We start from the raw sequence: 13,726 nt of genomic DNA on the forward strand, positions 1-13,726 counted from the left end.
TGCTCCATCTTGTTGGTGTGCCTTCTATGTTTTGTTCTTTATTTTATCGCTTATACTAGCAAAATGTCTCAAATAGTTTTATTACCATGTTTAAATTGCAGTGTAATCTTTGCTATGCAAATTAGTAAATTAGTGCCATATTGATTGACTCGCTGCTTTTTCTGAAGATATATTTATTCAGGGGGAGATAATTTTCGTCGAAGAAGAGCATTCGTTAGTTAACGTTGTGTACTGCAACTTTTTTTCTAATTAGCCTCTAGTTTAAACTGATTATCTCGGCGTAGTTTTGTATTATTCCATTAACATATTTTGTTTGTGTTTATTTACTGTGACCACACACTTGCACAAAACTAAGTTACATGAATGTGTGCTAACAGAATACTTGGTAGATGATAAAAATTAAATATATATTGAACTCTTGACACAACTAAAATCAGGAACTTGTTAATGTTTCCACTTGTTAATAATCTCTTGTCTTTTTTTTTTTTTTTTTCACTCATTTTCACCCCAAACAAAGGTTGGTTGGTTTGTTGTTTTTGTTTTACGGCATATCAACCCTTTTCGGGTTATTTAATGCCGAATCCAAAGATTTTGAAGAAAATTTTTTTTAATAGAATATATTTGTTGTTTTCACGTCAGTTTCTATTTAGCCCATAGTTGGGACTCTAACAGGTACTACCACCGGGTCAGAGTGGACCTGGGAGCAATGGTAATTAAAGGGTGGATCAACACTCCCCAAAGCCCACAAGCTGGGGCCTCACCACTGGATATAGTTTAAGGTCATATCCAGGACCCCCATTGAGGGACTTTTACCTTCTGCAGGGGGGCAGCCGGCGTATTCTAATGCCCCACCGACAGGGCCCCCAAACAAAGGATATTGCCACTTGAAGCATAAGGGTTTACTATTTGGGATTGTGTTTAACAAAGGAATGTGGGGAGTTGAGTAACATTTTATACAAAGTTATTGTTGTTAGGTTAATTATTTATTCTGTTTTCCTTTCAAAATCGGAAAGGAACGAATAAACATGACATTTTCTAACAGAGCACATGTGGGCATGTGTGAAAAAGTTAGAAGCCAAAAGATAGTTGGCTAGCAAAAAATATTAGCAGCAGTAGCCAGTTAATATAACATATGCAAATTAGCAAATGTTCATCGCAAGAATGAAAGAAAAATACTCCACATGGACGGGAGAAAAACAAAGCGCGACCAGGCAAGATGGACATGTGAAAGTTGAGTGCAAGAAGGCACTGTCTGGTGCCGATGTGGTTGTGGTGGCGAAAGACTTTTAAGAAAAGCACGTGTGGGCGAAGAGACTTTAGAAAATAATGAAATGCATTGTTTTGGAAGAACTACGAATAAATGCCTTTCATTTGCACTTAAAAAAAATGCTGAGTCAGATTTATTTATTTTTGTTTGTTTGTTCCTTTGCGATGGTACCAGACGGCGTGGAGGTCTGAGAGAGATTTAAAGTGTAACCACTTAGTTAAAAAAAATTAACGGCTAAGCCATTTTACGATCTGATCCGATATCATTCAAACGCTATGCTATTCTAAACCTAAGCAAAACACTAATTTCCATATTATCATAGTCGTTGTTTTGATTATAAACAGGAAAATAATCTGATAATGAGTTAATTTAAAAATATGTATTTTGTTTAAATTTGTTGGACTTCATTTTAAACATATAAACTGCTAGAATAATTGAGTCATCAAATCTACAATTAGTTCAAAACAATATCCTGCAAACTTTAATATTGGATGTATTTTATGTATTTCAGAATTTAACTAAGTACATTATTTTTTAATACTGTTATTTCATCCCAAGCACTGCACAGTGTCACTTGGACATAAGGGGATACTATTTGGGTTCCAATCCACACAGATACTATGTAGGGAGTTGAACAGTGAGATGTCTATCGACACTACAGTTGAACTTTAGCATGTTGATGTTTGATAAGAAGATTGTGAGGTGTAAAACGTATCGTCAAAACCAGTCAATATTTGAATAAGGAAACAAATACAATAATGTTAAGATATTCAAATGCATATCTTAATATTTCCATCGTCTGATAAGTTTGTGTTTCCACATGGGCTCAAGAAAGTAAAGTTTTATAGGGTTAGTATACACACAATTTCATACAAGTTCAAAAAAGTAAAGTTTTATAGAATTAGTCCACATCTCTTCCTTCTGATGAAGAACAGGTCTCCTTCAGCCCTTTGTTATGGTCCATTAATTTTTTCAGTGCTCTTGAAACCCTTTTCAAGACAGGAGCCGTAGGTTGTGAACTAGTGGCAACTACGTTTTCTGCAGTGTTTACAGCAGGGGTCTCCATAATAGGGGCGTGCTGTGTTTCCATGGATAATCTTTCAGCCAGTGTTGTTTCAGATGGTAACTGAATCGAAATTCCTGAGAATGATCCATCGGTGGCTGATGGACCACTAAATAGATAATGCATTGATGTAAGAAGCATCGGTTGATTAATGAAGTTCTGGCCGAACCAAGTTGTTTAACAGTCTACAGCCTAAATTTTGGGGGCTGTACAATCTGACCTTGTGTGCACCATTGTTTTCCTTTTCCTTGGATCAGAACATGTGTACCGATCTGTAGTGGGTGCAGTTTTTATTTTCTGTTTGTATTCTGTCATGATGGCAAGGTGTTTTTTGTGACATTAAGAACTATAGTTTTGAACCTCAATCAACCAGTCTTGATGGTAGTTTTGGGGGTTATTTGGGAGAGCATCACACAGCTACATATGGAAAAGAATCTGTGTAAGACTCAATTTGGAGGATCGCTTTAACTACAGCGTTACTGTTGGGGAACCCTTGGGATGAAACGTTTATCCAAATTATACATTTTGCTGTCTTAACAGTGATTTCCGCCCTCCCATTTGACTGTGTATATCCCACTGAAAATAGCCAGAACCTCATGAACCAAAAAATAGTCTTTGACAATTTCGACCATTAGAGTAGATGTGGTTCCCCCCGGTTTAAAATGGTACACTTTGATCCAGATACTAAAGCGATCAGTGATGACAAAATAACTGAAATGAGTGATTAAACAAGTGAAGCATGCATGCTCCCCTGTGAATGCAGTGAACGAGGCATAAAAAAATGACTAAGTTCAGCATTGCTCTCCCCACCATTTAGCCCCCAAAGTCCCCAGGGTACGTCAAATCCTGGTGGAAATGAACAAACGGTGCAGTTTTAGACCTTAACATATGTAAATTTGAGTTTTGCACCATGCAAAAAAAATGACTAAGTCCATCATTTGCGCCCCCCTCATTTAGCCCAAAAGTCTCCAAGGCCTTAACATATTTAAATTTGAGTTCAGCACCATGCAAAACGGCTAAATAGACATACACAAAAAATTTTGGAAAAATATGGTAAAAGAGTCCCCAAAACTGGAGTGTTTTTATTAGCCCAATAAGAGCCCCTGGAGCACACCAAAGAGTTATTGTGAAGTATAGACAAACAAAATTATATAAAAATCAATTTTAAGAAAGTTTTATAAAAATCCAAGGCATCAATTGTTTTTAATAAGCACAAAAGTGTCAATTTTAGTCATTTTAACCCGAAAGGCATCCCTGTGGGGGCAAATAGTTTTCCCAGAAAAGCCGTTTTGTTATTTTTTTTTTTTTATTGATATCATGTTTAATGTTTGTGCAAAATTTCAAACAATTCCAAGGCGTAGTTATTAAGAAAAGTGTAGACTGAGGAACGGACAAGGATAAATTTACAGGTCCTTTTATTGGGAGACAAAAAGTGCACAAGTGTGTAAATGGGTACTCAGGAAAGTCTGTAAGGATCAGTGGTTCGGCTTGATGTGGCTTAACATATTATATGTTGCTTTCATACAACATTTCTGGTAATTGGTGATATCTGTGCATGCCCAGCCAGTATATACATAGAACCTTGGTGAGCAGAGTGTAGATTCCAAAACCTATTTTTGCAAAAGAGATGGGATAACAAGGCGATCATCTAAAAGCAGGAGCCCATCAATATGTGATTGCGTAGTTTCAAGAAATCATGGATGGCCGATTTCAACATTGTAACATTGTGTATTTGTTAGGGAACTCTTCAGCGATGCAGGAAACATCAACATCTGGGCATTCATTGTCTCTTCTAATGTAGAGCCACTCTTTGATAATGTGCCTATAGATTGAACAGCCCTAATTGCACTGATGGGATCGGCGGGTACCACTTTCATGTGTGAGTTGGTTTTGAGATATTGCGTTAGGTGCCCTGTGCCATTTGCCAGGTGTGTATAGAATCTGAAATGTCCATGTGTATGATGCTTTTTTTTTTTTTTTTTTTTACATAGGCGTCACCACTTATCAAGGCCGGTAGGCCACTCAAGGATAAGGGTTAAAGAGTGTAGAGTAGTGAAAAGGACAATATAGTAATCGATAGTAATGGAAGTTCGGTAAATTTGTTAACTTAAGTGGAACGGTTCATCAGAAACTTGTTCATGTTGGACTTGAAGACAACCATATTATAGACAGCTGGAAAGCAGGAAAATGGAAGACAATTCCACAGGCGTGCAGTTCTAAGAAAGAAGCTTTGATCATGGAATCTGTTTAGGTTTAGGCACAGATAAAGAGTGGGGAAAATTATTGATAATGTTTTCAGCTAGTCTAGTGTTTCTTGTGAAAGTTTGGCGAGGGGGGACCATAGATTGAAGCTCAGTTGAACACTTTCCATGAAAATAACGATAAAGCAGAGACAAACTCGCAACATCTCTTCTGTGAGATAGAGGTTGCAGCGAAGAGAAAAGGACATCTCCCACCAGGCCACGAAGTCTATTTTGAACCCTATCAAGGCAGGACAAGTCTTTTCTAGCAGCTCCTGCCCATATGTGGCAACAGTATTCCATCCTTGGACGTATCTATATATATATATCTTTATATAGATAAAGAATTGCATCAGCAGTGAGATATCTACTGGATCAATAGAAGGATTTGACAATTTTTCCAGCTGCCTTGGCAACAGATTTGATGTACGTATTCCATTTAAGATCAGGAGTAAAGGTCAAGCCCAGAAGCTTGTCAAAACTTGAGGCCTCCCCAAGACGAGAGCCATTTATTTTAATTGATGCCAGATAGAGATCAGAACGTTGATGATGTAAAGATAGAAGCTTGGTTTTTAGATGCATTAAAAGTAACCAGCCACTCCTTTCCCCATTGTACAACGTGATCAAGATCAGAGGAGAGAGAATCGGAGAGAACTTGGTCGTTTACTGTCTTAGATGTGCTACCATAGATGGTAGTGTCGTCAGCAAAAATGTCTACGAATGATGTAAGGATGTGATTTGGAAGATCATTTATGCAGATTAGGAAAAGAGTTGGGCCCAGGATGGACCCCTGAGGGACTCCAGCATTTATACTGTGAGCTTCTGACTTTTGCCCATCAACTACTACTCTTATGAGCCTATCAGAGAGAAATGATTTAATAATTGAGAAGACATTTCCAGCTATACCATAGCTAGAGATCTTGTGAAGTAAACCTTTATGCCATACCCTATCAAAGGCCTTTGATATGTCAAGAGCAATTGCCCTAGAAAGGTTGCCTCCATCGAGAGATTTGCTAATCCTATGAGATATAACTGTAAGCACATCTGCTGTAGATCTAGCAGAACGGAAACCATATTGTGTGTCACTAAGAAGGTTATTTTTGCTGAGATGGTTGATTACTTCTGTATTTAACACAGCTTCCAGCAACTTACTCATGACGCACAGGAGACTTATTGGCCTGTACTGAGAGGGGGATGAGCGATCACCTGAATTCTTAAATACAGGGCATACTGATGAGATTTTCCAGAGTGATGGGAAGCAATTCTCCTTAAGACAACGTTTAAACAGTTTTGTAAGTGTGGGTGCTAGTTCTGGTTGAAGATTTTTGAGTACTATAATTGGAATACCGTCAGGGCCAGTTGCTTTACTGGAATCAAGGTTTTTGATTAGCTTGGCAATATCACATACAGATATTTGTATATCACATAGTGTGTTTTCTGATACAAGAGGAAATATTGGGGGTTGGCGGCCTTGGTCGCAAAGGGTAGAATTGGCTGCAAAGTTGTTGGCAAAGAGTTTGGCTTTGTCTAATGCTGATGAGATTAAATCAGGTCCATTGATGATAGTTGGGATAGAGCACATGCTTCTGTTCAGGATTCTGTTTGCTATTTGCCAAAATTGGTGGGAACCAAGCCGTTGCTCAGCTACTTTGGACTTGACGGACTGAGCATACAACTTTCTTGCGTTCTTTATTACTTTCTTACAATGGTTGCTGGCAGTCCTAAAAGCGGCTTTAGTTTCCATACATCTATTACGTTGGAAGCAGTGGAAAAAGTGATTTCTGTGCACAATAGCAGCAGCACGTTCTGGAGAAAACCATGGCTGGCTGTTAGGTTTTTGCTAGAACTTTTTCGAGGGTATGAAATTGTCTATACCTACAATTAACCATTCTGTCAGATCTGATACTATAGACGTCACATCCTTTTTAAACATGGAATGCAGAGGAAGATCCGATATAAATGTACAGAAACTATCCCAGTCAGCCATAGTGTATCAATATACTGTACGATGGAGAGGTACGTCTGAGGACTTATTACATTTCATTTTTATCTTACAACTGAGTGGTCGGAAGATCCACGAGGAGACAGAACGAAAACTGAACATAGTTCAGAGCAAGTTGTGAGAAAAAGGTCTAGGAGACTTGCATACTGGCCGTCATTGCCGGGCACACGGGTGGGTTCATGAACAATCTGAGTGATGTCATAAGCAATGGAGAAATCATGACAGAATCTCCCCTCATCATCGGTCTTGTTTGAGTGGGTCAACCATCTCACATTGTGAACATTGAAGTCTCCACATACGTGAATGTTAGCTGAAGGATATGCTGATAGAACTTGGTCAATTTTCTCAGATATGCTTTTAAAGATAGTAACTCCGCTGTTATGGGGGGCGATAGAGAGTAAATATAAATGCCGTAGTGTGAGCTAGTGCTACTCGGAAGCACATATAGGGTAAGTTAGGATCTTCTCTGGAGATGTCCCTACCACATGGAAAGCCATCTTTTATATAGGCACATATTCCATACCCATGGCGATCTTGGGGGTCAGATTTGGAAGTTAGGTTGAAGTATCCTTTGATTACGAACTCATTTAGGGAAATAGTCTGTCCAATTCCAGTTTCGCTTAGAAATAAAAGGTCTGGTTTACTCTCCTATAATTGGGGTTTCAACCTTTGGAAGGTTAGAACGTAGACCCCTGATGTTGGAGAAGGAGACATGGTAGTGGGGGTCTATGTTGGAAGTTTCAGATCCAGGTTTAATGCTTCTTTCAAATTGTGCAAACGTGGGTTCGTAATTAGTCCAAACTCTTTGTGTTTAAGAATACCTAACAGAGACTTGTGATTCTACACAAATGGTAAGGTTGGAACTACCAAAGGTAAATATTCTGGTGTTGTAGGCAAAAACAACACTAAGTGCTTCATCCTCAGTAGGCAAGTAGTTGCGTTTGGTAGGTGTTGTCACTCAAGATCCTGCATACACCAGACTCCAGCCAGTTTGACAGCAAGTGAGGTTATTCGGTTGACATTAGTAATGCTTCTGCAGAAGAAAGTAGCCAATGCCCTCGAAAAAAAATAAGCAGTTATATTATTTACAAAATATTTTGTGTGGAACAAGATTTTCCCTACATTAAAAACTGAAGTAAGAATTGAGAATTTAGGACTTTGATATCTCCTGGCCGCGGTCAATGAATGAAAATCTTTCTAGACTTAGACAATTTTTTTGCATAATAAAATCACATAAGTCACAAGTATAAGCAAGCGAATTTTGTAAAATGCATAATGTTATTTACAGATCATTTTATAACTTGTATTCATTTTATAGAAAAATCTTTGCTATTTGCTTGCCTTCCTACAAAGGCAAAGCTAAATGCAGTGTAAGTTTTTAATGCAAGGAACGGTTAACTAATTAAAAAAAATTATTTAATGTTATTTAATTTATTTAATTCACTAATTAAAAACAGAACATTTTATTTAATGTTATTTAATGTTATTTAATTTATTAATTAAAAAAACATTTTATTTAATGTTATTTAATTTATTTAATTTACTAATTAAAAAAAAATTAATTTTGGGGATGCAAGCACTATATTTATTATTTCTATGATATTTTAATTTTAATGCTCATTTTGGGGAACATGAGTGGTCAAACAATTTAGTCTGGCTAATTCCTATCTCCAAGAAATATAGTAATATTTCAATACATCTTTCTCTCTAATCATAAGAAACTGGCCATTCTTGATATATCTTATAGTGATGTAAATTGAACGACCTGCCCACATATGATGGTTTACTTTAGTTCATTCATGTGTAAAACTGATGTGCACTTTCTTCGATCACATTTCGACAGTTGTCTTTCGCCAATCTATCTTAATATCTAATAATTGATATGTTTTTGGTGACATCAAAATCAGTTTCAGCTGTCATATTTCTTAAGCTGAAGATTTGTATTACCGCAATGAATAGTAAGACAGCAGGATTTGCACAGAATTTAGTACAGGTACCCCATAAAAAGATATTTTGTTAAATCAATATGCCATAATCATATGTAGTTAATCTACACAATTACATCAAATAATAGTAATACTTCACTTCTATGATATTCTGGTGTGCGTGGTTAGTTTAATGGATAGCATTGTGAATTATGGAATTTATTATGCTATTGGATCTAGTATAGTTATTAACACGACTCTCTTTAGATCAGCAAGGTTAAACGACATGAAGCCTGTTGATTACAAAATGGGTGACTATTTGGAAATACTAGGTTCTGTATATCATCTTCCCCAAACAGGATATATGTTCAGCTGAGGACCGCAGATAAATTCGATATTTCGTAGAAACTTCCTCCATATTAGTAGAAGTCGTCTCTATTCGTCCGCAGCAAATAATACACTCTGTATTACTGTGTGTAAACATTTCTTTTTTTTAGAATCGATATAATTTTTTTACTGCTATTTTAGTTTGAATTTCATTCAAATCAAAACTAAACAAAACTCGGTTCAATGATCATGTTCGTTCTAAGGTCCATTTAGAAAGATGAAAAAAAACTCTGACCCCAAATAATACAGTGCATTCAACAAATGTTCTGCTTTTGAAAAAACTACACAGCATATTCACATCGATACACTGTTTGTTATTAGATCAGTGATGCTGAGCAACGTTGAATTTGGCAAATAACAGATGGTTGACCGTTTTTTAATACAAAGCGCCATACATAGTATGATGGTAACACCTTTTCTATAAAAAGAAATTAAAACCCTGAACATGCATTTAGTAAGTACTTAAGGATAATCTAATGAAACAATGGAACCATCACTTTTGGATGGAAATTGTGTTTTCAAGCATGTGGTAGAATTTTTCTCATGAATAGATGGATTGATTGCAAGATCTATATGAAATAAGAATGATACACTGGATGTGTAATCTGAGTCTTAAGGACACATTTGATTCTGATTGTGAGCAGAACAGGAGACTTTGATAGTATGACCACATTGAAAGAATGAATGTGAATTTTTGGAATAGTAGATGGCGGACAGTTATGATAGCAAGTCAAGTTCAGGGAAAAGTAAAAAAAAATATGAAGTGATAAAAATGGGTTTTGGGTACAAAGAGATTATTTAAAACCTGTCGAAAGATAGGTTAGTTTGGAAGTTAATTTCTTGAAGCTGAATGCAAAACGTTAAATCAAATAGGATGAAGTTAATCCCTCAGTATCTTAAGATGATGAAAGTTACTTCAATTTCAATAATTTTGCGTAATGTAAATCTTGAGCAAAACCCCATTAAAATCACATGTAAACAAACTTTAATTTGAATGGCAATAAAATAAATTATTTTGGACATCGATGGTGGACAAGTTAAGCATGAACTCAAGTTTATATGTGGCAAACATGGTCAGATTGCAGAAAGCGTTTTGAATTTTATCATTATATTTATTTCACATTTGTTAGAAATGTTATCCTACCAATGCAGATTATTCCAAGGTGTTATTTTTGTTCTTTTTAAGGGGTCTGTGTGAGAGTATGAACCCCCTTACACTTAAAGCTTATAAATAATTTATATAAAACTTTTACTTAAAAAAATATGTAGTCAGACTGAATTGTGGAACCTTTTCCCCCTAAAATTGTTTTTTTGTGAATCCAAAAAGATTCTTTGGATACTATCAATGAAACAGCTATCTAAGAGAGTTTTAAAAGAAAACATTTTTTCTAGAAATTATTTACTTTTTATAAGCAAGGTTGAGGTCAGTAAACTGGCTTTTAAACTAAAATCGGGTTTTTGTTCTTTGCCAGACTGTTTAGCATATTTTCCTTATATTTATGGACAAATGAGAAAAAATATCCGTTTGAAGAATTAATTCACGGAATCTTGTTGTCTAATATCTATAGACCAAATTTAATGCAACTCTGAATTATTTGAAGTCTCAAATGAGAGGTTATATATCATGACCTTTAAAAAACTTTAAAATACATTAAAGAAACTGAAAATTGGGAAATACTTATATTTATTAACTGATGTCTAATACCCACTGTTAAAATTTTGAAAAAATCAATTTTCATGAAGGGTTTTTACCCGCTCTTTTCCTCCTTTGCATAAAACTAAGTTAAACTAATGCTAGCTTGCATTAGTTTAACCTGGCAGTTGTGATTCAAAATCCATACTGATGGATTAATTAGTTTAGGCGATAATCTTGTACATACAAAGAATATAAAAGCATTTTTTTTTAATTTTTTATTCGATTTTCACCCCAAACAAGACACAGTGCCGCTTTGAAGCAGGAATTAGCGGGGTCATTATGAAGGGAGAAGAGTAGAAAGATGTTTGTTAACATTACACTTGAACTTCTGCATATCATTGCAGTTGGGAAAGCAGAATCCCGGAAGGGAGTTCCAAAGACCCGCAGTTCTGGGGAAGAAACTATTGGAGTAAAAGGCTTTCTTGCACCTAGGGATCTCCACTGTAAAGGGATGAGACTGAGTAGCTTGTCGGGTTTGTTGGGGGTAGTTACGTCGGGGAGGTACAAGTGTTTGCAGTTCGTCAGAGCATTCACCATTAAAGTATTTGTAGAACAGGCAGATGGATGCAACATCTCGTCAATGGGACAGAGTTTGAAGCCTAGATGACAGTTCAGGACCTATCAGGTTGGCGACTCTTTTTTGAACCCTGTCCAGGAGCGAGAGACAAGCAGCAGATGCATCAGCCCAGATGTGACAACAGTACTCCATACATGGGCGAATGGTTGCCTTATAGATGTATAGGATACTGTCAGGCGTAAGTAGTTTTCTAGCACGGTAGAGGGAGCCAACCTTTCTTTGCCGCAGCCTTGGCAATGCTCTCAATGTATCTATTCCAGTTCATATTCCCTGTAAACGTTAGGCCGAGGAGTTTAAAAGAAGTACTTTCAGGCAATGTGTTCTTGGCCATTGCTATTGGTGGTAGAGAAGGTTTCTTGTAGTTATTGAAGGAAACAAGCTTAGTCTTAGCAGCATTGAATGTGACCAACCATTTTTGTCCCCATTCCACTACGGATTGGAGGTCATCCTCTAGTGTTCCTGCCATTTCCTTGGATATGTGTTCATTTGTTTTCCCCTCATATCTGTTATAGAGAGTGGTGTCATCGGCAAATATACCCATCTCCGAAACAATATTATCAGGAAGGTCGTTTATGAATATCAGGAATAATAGAGGTCCAAGGATAGACCCCTGAGGTACTCCCGCATTTATGTCCTATTGTTTGGATGTACGTCCATCGAGGACAACTTTGATTTTTCTATTACTTAAGAATGATTTAATTACATTATGAATTCTTCCAGTGATTCCATATGATCTAATTTTCCTTAGAAGACCATCGTGCCATACCCTGTCAAAAGCCTTAGATATATCAAGGGTCACCGCTCTACCCTCCCCTGTTTTATCCAATGAACGGTATATACGTTCAGAAACTACAGTTAAGATATCTGCTGTTGAACGGGCTTGCCTGAATCCATATTGTTTGTCAGTCAGGAGTTTAGCAGCTGTTAGGTGCTGGACTAGGGCTTGATTAACTAAGGACTCAAATATTTTGGCAAAAAGCGGGAGGAGGCTAATGGGGCGATAATTTAGTGGGTCAGTTCTTTCACCAGAATTCTTGAAGACTGGTACCACAGAGGCGGTTTTCCAGCAGTCGGGAAAGCAAGATTCATTAAGGCATTTATTGTAAAGTTTGGACAGAACTGGAGCAACCTCGGCAGAGCATTTTTTTAATAGCACAGCCGGGATGAGATCTGGTCCACATGCTTTTGAGGTGTCTAGGTTTTTTATAATAGCATGTATCTGAGAAGGGGTGATTTTCAAATCGTCAAGTGTGGCGTCTGTTCGCAGAGGAAAATCAGGGAGTGAGTGGTGTACCGAGTTCAGTGTGGAGTTTGAGGCAAACCGACTGGCAAGCAGATTAGCCTTGTCAGTTGCCGTGCAAGCAACCTCATGATTGTTTGTTAGTGGGGGAATAATTGACTGTCCATTATTAACTACGCTGTTGTAGATTTTCCAAAAATCCCGGGTTCCTAATTTCTGTGCTTCGATGCGCTTTCTGGTGGTTTCAGAGTGATCTGTCTTAGCTGTCTCTATCACTCTCTTACAATTATTTCTAGCTTCTATAAACTTCTGTTTATTTGAGCTGGAATTATGTCGGTTGAATCTGCAGAACGCATGCTGCCTTTGACAAATGGCAGCTGCACAAGCAGAAGTAAACCATTGGGGGGAGTGGGGCTTGCTATAGTATTTCCGTGCGGGAACATGTGCTTCAATAGCAGTTGTGAACCATTCAGTTGTCTCATTTGCACACTGTTCCGCTGGAAGAGTAAAGATATTTTGCCATGGGGCATCTCTGATGAGCTCCCTGATGGCTTCCCAATCAGCCTTTTTGTAATACCTCGTTGTTTTGAGTAGTGGGTCTTCAGTTTTAGGGCGAGAATTTAGGCTGATTTCTACCATTATCACAGCATGATCAGCATTCCCGAGTGGGCTGTGGGCATTTGTTGTACAGTCATTGGGAACCGTTGTCAGAAAGAGATCTAGAAGTGAGGCATGTTGATCGTGCTGGTCTGGGAAACGTGTCGGAAATGTAACCAATTGAGATAGGGAATGAGATATGGAGAAGCTATGTGTTGCGCTACCAGCTACGTCTGTGTGATTTGAGAATCCTTGCCAGTTACTGTGGTGGACATTGAAGTCACCAAATACATGTATTTGTGCGCTAGTATCGAGGGAGAGTGCCATATCTATGCTGTCTGAGACTTTGTTTATTAGGGTACAGTCTTGGTTTGAGGGAGAGCGGTAGAGAAAATACAAGTAGCTAATATTGTGTTGCATATTTAGTCTGAAGCACATAAAGGCCTGGCCCTCTGATTCTAGTTTTATTTCTCTAGTTAGGGGGAGGGTGTTTCGAATATAGACTCCAAGTTCATGCATATGTCTGTCCGAGTCCTTACGGTAGAGTGGGAGATAACCAGGCATGTTAAAGTGGTTAGAGGGAATGGAGGAGTGAAGGTTAGTTTCACTTAATGCTAAGATATCCGGGGTGTTTACAAGGAGAAATGACTCAACATCATCTAAGTTAGTTCTAAGCCCGTGGATATTAGTAAATGCAAGCCTCAAGGGAGGAGGCAGGTTGGTTTTCTTTGA

The 13,726-nt window shown here is 37.5% G+C and overlaps 1 protein-coding gene across 10 annotated transcripts in view; it reads left to right on the top strand.

Moving 5' to 3' along the window:
• LOC145245888 (uncharacterized protein C20orf96-like) overlaps positions 1-13,726 on the top strand; it is a 2,261,276-nt gene that overhangs the window by 1,330,066 nt on the left and 917,484 nt on the right. The window lies entirely within an intron of this gene.

This window comes from Euprymna scolopes, chromosome 1, assembly GCF_053919585.1.
Source record: "Euprymna scolopes isolate OS-2025 chromosome 1, ASM5391958v1, whole genome shotgun sequence".
Taxonomy (NCBI): Eukaryota; Metazoa; Mollusca; class Cephalopoda; order Sepiida; family Sepiolidae; genus Euprymna; species Euprymna scolopes.